Source organism: Petromyzon marinus, chromosome 11 (genome assembly GCF_048934315.1).
Source record: "Petromyzon marinus isolate PM22_M1 ecotype Great Lakes invasive population chromosome 11, UKy_Petmar_22M1.pri1.0, whole genome shotgun sequence".
Classification (NCBI taxonomy): Eukaryota; Metazoa; Chordata; class Hyperoartia; order Petromyzontiformes; family Petromyzontidae; genus Petromyzon; species Petromyzon marinus.
Window position 1 is genome coordinate 22635411 of NC_133677.1, and position 11405 is coordinate 22646815.

Here is an 11405-nt window from a genome sequence, read left to right on the forward strand (position 1 = left end):
ACACAGACTCACAGAGCCACAGAGACACACGGAGTCACTCACTCAGAGACTCACATAGTCACTCACTCTGACACTCGGAGACTCACTCACTCACACAGACTCAGAGTAACTCACACACTCACAGACTTACACAGTAACTCACAGTCACTGCCACTGAACTCAGTCTCACCGGGTAACACACTCACAGACTCGGAGTAACTCACATGAACTCACAAAGTAACTCACTCACACAGACTCGGAGTAACTCACATGAACTCACAAAGTAACTCACTCACACAGACTCACAGACTAACAAACAAAAACAAAGATCCCCAGTGAACCCTTAATAGACTGTAGGGGCAAGTGCTGTTAGCGAGCACCTACGAAGGCCGGCACGGCACACGAGGGGGTGGGTGGCCAGCACCACGCCCGGCCGCCTTTGTCTCCCCCATTGGCGATGTTTACACACCGAAACCAGGTACTCATTTGAGGCCGAGTCGACCTAGGGGAGGCCCAAGACCTGTTCAGATAATCGTCACCGGTGTTGGTGGCCGTGAGCGGGAATCGAACTCGGGTCGCCGGGTTCGTAGCGCAGCGTAGCGCTAACCGCTGCGCCACCGCTCCCCACACCCTCGCTCACAAACACAACGCAGGCAGCGTGGGCAGCCCTGGTCCATCCACTGCTGGATGAGGGCCTTGCCATGCCGTGCGAGTTATTTGACCAGAAGCGCAGTGCGTGTTGTTAACATTCCCCGTGTGGTGGATAGAATCGGAGGGCTTTCCCCAGCCCTCACCCACCAGGAATGGTGAAGTATAGTCAAATACTTCCTGTGACCAACACGGCGTTAGGAGACATTCATACAACCCACAGATGGACTAATAATTATTGTGAGTACTGTGGTGTACTTAAAATAATGTGTGGATGAGGAGGAAGAAGTTCCAGAAGTCGCACTTCAGCAGCCACCACTGCCCCTTCGCAGTATCAACAACCACGCAGACAAATGCACTGCCACATCCTACAACACGCGTTTGTTCCTTCAAAGTAGTGAATTAGCGTCCCAACACGCTGGTTCACGAAGATGGAGCGGTCATATAATGAGCTGGACAGCGACAACAACTTAAATCAGCGGTAATAATGCGGCAGACACGCAGGAAGCAATACTTAGGTAGGCCGCGATGAGACCACGGGGCTCGGATGGCGACCCTGCCTGGGAAGGTGCACACAAACTCCTCACAGAGTGAGCACCACAATGTTGTCCTTACAACACACAGTGGTCTCGCTTTTCTTTCATATCCACGAGCACAGCAACATCCAGCAACACATATCTCCTCACATTGTGCCCAGGACTGCTTTAAATAAAGATTTTAAATAAACTTTCCCGCCAAAAAAATTAATTGAGGCATGTGTGGGTATCGATGTGGAACTTGTGATCACATTGCTAAGAGCCGAAACACAAGGCACCCACCACCCCACACATCCTACTACTGCTGCTGTTGTTGCTGCCTTGTGAAGTCGATGATGATGAGCAGCAGCAGCAGCAGCGAGATAATGAGGAGGTTGAATGTGATGATGATAATGTGGAGTAGAGTCAGGGGGGTTATGCCCAAAGTTCTCTGTCCTCACCTCCCCACCACCGCCACGTCCCAACTCTGAACATCCACACATCATCATCATCATCGACCAGCAATGACCAACAGCAGCTCACAGCCCATTAAATACACCACCAGTAGGACAATTGTATGGAGGAGGCCAAACAAACATCTAAAACTAACAAAATAACAATTGCCACCGAGAACTGTTTCACATAACTCGTGCACTCAAAGTCCTCAGACAATTGCAGTTATATTTCGATTTAAAGCTTTCGTGACTGCAAGGATTCATCTTCTTTGGTTCTTTCGGTAAAGTAACGTAGAATGAGAATAAAATAATAAATTGATTAAATAAAATAACACAATAATATTCTCACGACGTTTTGGCCACAACACAAGCGGCCTTCATCAGGTGAAGGGACGAGACTGTCTGGTAGGACAGCGCTGGAGTGAAAAAAGCCACGTTCAGATCACGACCTTTAAGCTGTGTCAGAAGAAACAAAGCGCCTTGACAAAGGAATTAGCATATAATTTAGCATTGAAATGGCGAGTGATTAGCTTGTGACTGGTCACAGAAATGGCTATGTTAAAGTTAAAGCATACACATCCGCAGAGGCACCCCTTGACAAAGGAATTAGCATAGAATTTAGCATTGAAATAGCTGAGTGATTAGCTTGTAACTGGTCACAGAAATAGCTATGTTTAAAGTCAGAGCATACACATTCACCGAGGTACCTAGTACAAATCAAACAGGAGAATTTAGCATTGAAATAACAAGGCGAATTTAGCATTGAAATAACTGAGTGATTAGCTAGTGACTGGTCACAGAAATGGCTATGTTGAAGTCAAGGTCTACACATCTGAGCTATTCACAGTAACTGGGTATACAATACAATGTATAATGAATGCTATATAGTGAACCAATACAAAACTAAAATAGAAATTACCTTAATGTTATCAATAAACTCTATATTCTCCAATCAGCTAAGCTACCAACAATAAGTCGTTATATATCACAATGCTATATGGCGAAAAAAATGGGTGGATTCTTACCCTCAACTTTAGCAACACGGATAGCTACGGGCCCCATTCAGACGGACGAGTTCATCCAAGGTCGAAACAGAGGAGGGGGAGAGAGACAGCTGCGAGGCGCTATTATACTCCATGTTGTAAACCATACCATTAACCGTGGTGTGAGAGGTATTAAGAGTCAATGCTGGTGAAAGAGCTGCGGTCTGAAGGTCATCGTAAAATACAATTAATTAAGAACGGAAATGGTTTAAATCATCTTTCCAATGGTTACTAAGCCAGAATCCATCTTCTCGGTTGAAATTGTCTCTGTGCTTGTATATGTGAATGGCCTCATGAACGAATTTCTCATGGCAGCCGGTTGGTTTGCAAAAAACCTCCGTCTTGGAGAAGTCAATGTCATGTGAGCCCACTGAATTATAACAGTGATCTGCCACGGCAGACCGCAGCTCTTTCACCAGCATTGACTCTTAATACCTCTCACACCACGGTTAATGGTATGGTTTACAACATGGAGCATAATAGCGCCTTGCAGCTGTCTCTCTCCCCCTCCTCTGTTCCGACCTTGGATGAACTCGTCCGTCTGAATGGGGCCCGTAGCTATCCGTGTTGCTAAAGTTGAGGGTAAGAATCCACCCATTTTTTTCGCCATATAGCATTGTGATATATAACGACTTATTGTTGGTAGCTTAGCTGATTGGAGAATATAGAGTTTATTGATAACATTAAGGTAATTTCTATTTTAGTTTTTTATTGGTTCACTATGTAGTATTCATTATACATTGTATTGTATACCCAGTTACTGTGAATAGCTCAGATGTGTAGACCTTGACTTCAACATAGCCATTTCTGTGACCAGTCACTAGCTAAATTCTCCTAGTTATTTCAATGCTAAATTCTCCTGTTTGATTTGTACTAGGTGCCTCGGTGAATGTGTATGCTCTGACTTTAAACATAGCTATTTCTGTGACCAGTAACAAGCTAATCACTCAGCTATTTCATTGCTAAATTCTATGCTAATTCCTTTGTCAAAGGGTGCCTCTGCGGATGTATATGCTTTAACTTTAACATAGCCATTTCTGTGACCAGTCACAAGATAATCACTCGGCCATTTCAATGCTAAATTATATGCTAATTCCTTTGTCAAGGCGCTTTGTTTCTTCTGACACAGCTTAAAGGTCGTGATCTGAACGTGGCTTTTTTCACTCCAGCGCTGTCCTACCAGACAGTCTCGTCCCTTCACCTGATGAAGGCCGCTTGTGTTGTGGCCGAAACGTCGTGAGAATATTATTGTGTTATTTTATTTTATCAATTTATTATTTTATTCTCATTCTACGTGACTTTACCGAAAGAACCAAAGAAGATAAATCCTTGCAGTCACGAAAGCTTTAAATCGAAATAAAACTGCCATTGTCTGAGGACTTTGAGTGCACGAGTTACGTGAAACAGTTCTCGGTGGCAATTGTTATTTTGTTAGTTTTAGATGTTTGTTTGGCCTCCTCCATACAATTGTCCTACTGGTGGTGTATTTAATGGGCTGTGAGCTGCTGTTGGTCATTGCTGGTCGATGATGATGATGATGTGTGGATGTTCAGAGTTGGGACGTGGCGGTGGTGGGGAGGTGAGGACAGAGAACTTTGGGCATAACCCCCCTGACTCTACTCCACATTATCATCATCACATTCAACCTCCTCATTATCTCGCTGCTGCTGCTGCTGCTCATCATCATCATCATAGACTTCACAAGGCAGCAACAACAGCAGCAGTAGTAGGATGTGTGGGGTGGTGGGTGCCTTGTGTTTCGGCTCTTAGCAATGTGATCACAAGTTCCACATCGATACCCACACATGCCTCAATTAATTTTTTTGGCGGGAAAGTTTATTTAAAATCTTTATTTAAAGCAGTCCTGGGCACAATGTGAGGAGATATGTGTTGCTGGATGTTGCTGTGCTCGTGGATATGAAAGAAAAGCGAGACCACTGTGTGTTGTAAGGACAACATTGTGGTGCTCACTCTGTGAGGAGTTTGTGTGCACCTTCCCAGGCAGGGTCGCCATCCGAGCCCCGTGGTCTCATCGCGGCCTACCTAAGTATTGCTTCCTGCGTGTCTGCCGCATTATTACCGCTGATTTAAGTTGTTGTCGCTGTCCAGCTCATTATATGACCGCTCCATCTTCGTGAACCAGCGTGTTGGGACGCTAATTCACTACTTTGAAGGAACAAACGCGTGTTGTAGGATGTGGCAGTGCATTTGTCTGCGTGGTTGTTGATACTGCGAAGGGGCAGTGGTGGCTGCTGAAGTGCGACTTCTGGAACTTCTTCCTCCTCATCCACACATTATTTTAAGTACACCACAGTACTCACAATAATTATTAGTCCATCTGTGGGTTGTATGAATGTCTCCTAACGCCGTGTTGGTCACAGGAAGTATTTGACTATACTTCACCATTCCTGGTGGGTGAGGGCTGGGGAAAGCCCTCCGATTCTATCCACCACACGGGGAATGTTAACAACACGCACTGCGCTTCTGGTCAAATAACTCGCACGGCATGGCAAGGCCCTCATCCAGCAGTGGATGGACCAGGGCTGCCCACGCTGCCTGCGTTGTGTTTGTGAGCGAGGGTGTGGGGAGCGGTGGCGCAGCGGTTAGCGCTACGCTGCGCTACGAACCCGGCGACCCGAGTTCGATTCCCGCTCACGGCCACCAACACCGGTGACGATTATCTGAACAGGTCTTGGGCCTCCCCTAGGTCGACTCGGCCTCAAATGAGTACCTGGTTGCGGTGTGTAAACATCGCCAATGGGGGAGACAAAGGCGGCCGGGCGTGGTGCTGGCCACCCACCCCCTCGTGTGCCGTGCCGGCCTTCGTAGGTGCTCGCTAACAGCACTTGCCCCTACAGTCTATTAAGGGTTCACTGGGGATCTTTGTTTTTGTTTGTTAGTCTGTGAGTCTGTGTGAGTGAGTTACTTTGTGAGTTAATGTGAGTTACTCCGAGTCTGTGTGAGTGAGTTACTTTGTGAGTTCATGTGAGTTACTCCGAGTCTGTGAGTGTGTTACCCGGTGAGACTGAGTTGAGTGGGAGTGACTGTGAGTTACTGTGTAAGTCTGTGAGTGTGTGAGTTACTCTGAGTCTGTGTGAGTGAGTGAGTCTCCGAGTGTCAGAGTGAGTGACTATGTGAGTCTCTGAGTGAGTGACTCCGTGTGTCTCTGTGGCTCTGTGAGTCTGTGTGAGCGAGTTACTTTGTGAGTTCATGTGAGTTACTCCGAGTCTGTGTGAGTGAGTTACTTTGTGAGTTCATGTGAGTTACTCCGAGTCTGTGAGTGTGTTACCCGGTGAGACTGAGTTCAGTGGCAGTGACTGTGAGTTACTGTGTAAGTCTGAGAGTGTATGAGTGAGTGACTTTGTGAGTCTCTGAGTGTGAGTGTGCGTCTCTGAGTGTGGCTCTGTGAGTCTGTGGTTCTGAGTCTGAGTGTGCGTCTCTGAGTGAGTGACTGTGAGTCCCTGAGTGTGGCTCTGAGTCTGTGAGTGTGGCTCTGTGAGTCTGTGGCTCTGCGTCTCTGAGTGAGTGACTCTGAGTCTCTGAGTGAGTGACTTTGCGAGTCTCTGAGTGTGGCTCTGATTCTCTGAGTGAGTGACTTTGTGAGTCTCTGAGTGAGTGACTGGATCTCTGAGTGTGGCTCTGTGAGTGCGTGCGAGTCTCTGAGTGAGTGGCTGTGAGTCCCTGAGTGAGTGACTGAGTGTGACTCTGTGAGTCTCTGAGTGCGTGTTACTCTGCGAGTCTGTGTGTGTCAGAATTAGTCTGTGAGTGTGAGTCTGTGTATGAGTTACTCTGTGAGTCTGTGTGAGTGAGTCTGTGAGTGAGTCTGTGGGTCTCCTTGAGTGAGTGTAAGTCTGTGTGAGTGACTGTGATTCTCTGAATGACTCAGTGAGTCTCTTGAGTGTGGCTCTGTGAGTCTGAGTGAGTGACTGTGAGTCTCTTGAGTGTGGCTGTGAGTCTCTTGAGTGTGGCTCTGTGATTTTGTGTGAGTGACTCTGTGAGTCGCTTGAGTGTGGCTCTGTGAGTCTGAGTGAGTGACTGTGAGTCTCTTGAGTGTGGCTGTGAGTCTCTTGAGTGTGGCTCTGTGAGTCTGAGTGAGTGACTGTGAGTCTCTTGAGTGTGGCTGTGAGTCTCTGAGTGTGGCTCTGTGAGTCTGAGTGCGTGACTCGTCATCACCATCGTCATCAACATCATCATCACCGTCGTCATCATCTTCATCACCACCTCCATTACCCAGGTGCCATGGGGTCGACTCGCTGAGATGGGATGGGTGGCCAGCACCACGCCTGGCCGCCTTTGTCTCCTCCCATTCACAAAACCTGAATACTCATTTTAAGGCAGAATAGACCTGGGATGGGACCGAGATTGGTTCAGATACTCGTCACCGATGTTGGCCGTGAGTGGGAATAGAACTCGGGTCGCCGGATCCCGTCACTCGGTGCGCTAACCACTTCGGCACCGCTCCCCATGTAATCCTCACTTCAAGCACACACCTCATCACCGACACAGCTTCCACATCGTCATATCCACCACTCCTCCCCCAGCCCCATCGCTTACAACACTCTCACCCCTTCCCTCTCCACAATGCCGATGCACCTCACACTCCCCACACCTCCCATGCTCCCACCAGCAGCTTCCACTCCCGATGACGCCTCCTCACAATACCCCTTCACTCCCACCCATCGGACCGCCATTCTCAAACTATAACTTTTAAACTAAACTATATTTTGATTTAAAGCTTTCGTGACTGCAGGGATTCATATCCTTGGTTCTTTCGGTAAAGTCACGTAGAAGGGAAACAATAAAATAATAAAAATATAAGACAATTAAATTCTCCCGACGTTTCGACTGCAACACAAGCAATCATCAGGTGATGATGATCATCAGGTGATGTTGCAGTCGAAACGTCGTGAGAATTTTATTGTTTTATATTTTTATTATTTTATTGTTTCCCTTCTACGTGACTTTACCGAGAGAACCAAGAATATAAACTATATATTTTTTTATTTTACCAGTTTGAGGCCCCACTGAGCTATGGAGCTATTTTTCAGAAGCAACCTGGCTATCACAAATGTTATCTTCAACGAAGTGGCTTATCCCGTGGAAATTTATAGAGGCCAAATACTCTAAACGCGTGATGTTTATTCTAAATGTAGTGAGAGAGACATGCAACCTCAAAATATACAGCAGGCGACAGGGGCCGGATTGAATCCACGGCCTCCTGCGTACCAGGCGAGGTAGTTAACATATTGCCACTGTGGTGCCCTGTGGTCACGTGAGGCCTACCACTTCTGAATGGCTTGTGATGCATATTTGACCATTACTGCAAGCGTCTTAGCCTCATTCATTAGTCAGGTATTCGAAGGGAATATTGTCATTTGGTAATGCTATTTCAAATATCGCTCATTAAACGTTCAATTTTAATGCAATGCAATTGAAGAATTTTGTGGAGTCTTGTTGTGGGCGGGAGCTGTGGTTGTTGTGTTGCTACCTTGCCCAAGCTTGCATTTGTTGACAAATTGGCAGGAATGTATGTACTTTGTATTTTTAGCAATTTGCTTACATTTTCTCCATCTTGCCTCTCATCGGTTTTGGAAATAGCTCGCTGACCCGCCCCTACTGGACATATGTGAAAAAGATCTTCATAGCTCATCGTATTCCTCCAGGATATAAAAAAGATTCTGATTCTGATTAATCAATGGCGCTGCGAACAACCTATTCCCTGTATTGCTGCGGGAATCTGCATCCACACATGATCAAGCACCCCTGTGTAATGCAATACACATGGTTCCTTTATCATAGACATGTAATTCTGCAAATGTGCAGAAATGTCTTCCGTATGCGACTTACTCCAGACAAGTTTAGACTATTAAACGTGACCTGTTATGACTCGTCTAATGTGTATTGTGTGGTCGTTAGCACAGAAAGATGTGTCTGGTAATGTCCTAATGGACCAAAAAAAGTAAAAAGGAGGCTGGGTCTGTGTTGTTCAGAGTGACCACCATATACAGACTCTTGTACGTACAAACGAGTTCGGTTCCAGAGGTCTGTTCGTAAGTCGATTTGTTCGTGAGTCCAACTTTTCTCCCGTCGATTTCAAACACGTTTTACGGCTTGTACACTAAACACGGGGAATGGCTTTAAAAGTTGCCTCTGGTTCTTCACGTTCTGCAGATGTAGATGCCACCATGAACTTGCGACTCTCGGTCCAAACAGGAAACTGGACATACGGACAGGTTTGATCATATCTCTGTATGTTCGTAAGTCGAATGTTCGTAAGTAGAGGAGTCCCTGTGTAGTGGCATAGAATGGTAATGTAACAGTATTGCGCTGGCTGCTGGCAGGGAAAGGGATCTGCTGCTTACAGCCCTGACGTCAGCAGGCCAGGTTATACACCAGAGGGGGATCTAGGGAAAGGTCGCAGAAGGGGCACTGAATTCATAATGATACAATAATTCAGTAACACTGTACAAGTGTACAGCACGTCAGATCATTACATGGCCTAACCCTGGTTGGAAACACCGTGGGAGTGAAGAAGAAGATGGATTAATAATCATTATTATTTACATTTGTAAGGTGCATTTCATTCGTATGCCACCAGACTTAACTTGGAGTGTCTAAATTCTCTTTGCCCACCAGAATGAACAGACATCATCTTCCCCACCCCTGCAGACTTGGTTTTAAAGTAGATACATGCTAATGTTTACAAAGTAACGGACTCTTGACCAATTTCATTTCCACATAAATCAATCATTCGGAAATAGGCCCCACTATACCCCACCAACTACAGCACTCTAATCTTGCCTCCTCGTTTTGCCTCTTCCACCTGCCTCATGCTCGTCAGCACCACCTTTCATGCAGCCATGTGGGTGTGAGGTCATCATCACGAGAGGCCGTGCACTTCATCGTTCGCACGCGGCGGAGGAACCACTGAAGTCAAACGTTTACATACGTGCGGTTTAGTGGGGTCATTTCCGAGCGAACTCGGTTTGAAAGTGTTTATCGTTGAATGTGGAAGGGTTTGGGTTAGTTTTCGGGTTACCACCTTTTCCACTATGGAGATCAAACCCAGACCTATGTTTCAGTCGGTCTAGGTCTGTCAACAACCATGCAGTAGTAAAGTTCAGCACAGTACCGGTACCAGATCTCGGTACAAATTAATTCATGCCACCCAAATACAGATGCCAATTCACAGACTGTCTCGGCTGGACCGGGACAGGAGGTAACCCAAGGGTAGTGGGAGGATAACCGCTTTGTGAGCTATTTGTAAGTAATGCGTTTAGAGTATTTGGCTGCTATAAATTTCCACGTGATAAGCTACTTCGTTAAGCTATAATTTGTGGCCAGGTCGCTTCTGAAAAAGAGCTTAATAGCTCTCAATGGGCCTAACCTGGTAAATAAAAAATAGTTTACTTTAATGGTATACATACTTGAATTTTACTGCGGATGTTTTAAAACATGTCCTGTCTAACTGTCAACTTTGTTTGAATTTCAGTGGGAGAAGATGCTTCTCACACAGACGTTAAAGCAGGTACCAGAGTCCACCTGAAGCTACTGCAATGTGCGCCTCATATAGGATTCCGTCCATTACTGTTGGTGCGATGGTTTGGATTTTCAAGTTGAAATCTCCTAGTTCATTTTATTTTTACCCAGGCGACAACTCAATTGTCAAGGGTAGTCCTGTTTGGAAGAGGCTATCCTCGTCTCTTGAGTTCCACATCTTGGAGAGGATGTGATTAGTCAGCATCGATGCCATTTTAGTTGGTGTCACGCATCATGCGTGCATTCTTAAATTACTGACGCCGACTGAAGACTGAAGATGCAAGTGTGCCATCTGACAATGAAAGTTATGAAGCCATTTTTTGTCATTGCCAATCTTCCTTTGTGCTCTGTCAGAGTCTGGGATAACACGGCCTTGGTGAAGTCCCCTGGACTTGTGTAATTTCTGTATCAATTATTTTTTTCATTTTGACACCTCTGCTCCACGTCCTTCAATTGCATCCATCTGCACCTCCGATTAGCACGGCTGGCTGACGTATGGCGCGAACGAGGTTCAACGTACATACCTACAAGGAGTGTAAATTCATATGGTGCCAGAAACTCTGCACGAGTTCGTGCCGCGTTCTCCCGATGTTGCCGTCGATGTTTGTCCAGCGACAAGCCATTCGTTGCCACGCGCGAACCTGTCTCACCTCCACAATCACAGGGCCGAGTGTGTGACGTGTCCGGCAAGCCGTATGATGTGTCTGCGGATGATAATCTTCAGAAGAGGCCTGTGCCTTCTCCCACTGACGCCGCGCAACTGACGCCGCTCCCAGCGCCGCCGACCTCTGCTTCCCCGGCCACGGCCACGGGGAGTTCCTCTCCTCTGCAGGACACCCCGTGTGCTGGACCTGCTGCTCCACCACACTTGCCTGCCCACTACACAGGCACAAAGAGGTACGGGCAGAACTAATCCCTGCTGATTTTGTACGTTTGCCCACTGACAAAGAAATTACTAGTCTATAATTTTAATGGCAGGTTTATTTGAACAGTGAGAGGCAGAATAACAACAAAAAAATCCAGAAAAACGCATGTCAAAAATGTAAAAAATTGATTTGCATTTTAATGAGGGAAATAAGTATTTGACCCCCTCTCACTCAGAAAGATTTCTGGCTCCCATGTGTCTTTTATACAGCTAACGAGCTGAGATTAGGAGCACACTCTTAAAGGGAGTGCTCCTAATCTCAGCTTGTTACCTGTATAAAAGACACCTGTCCACAGAAGCA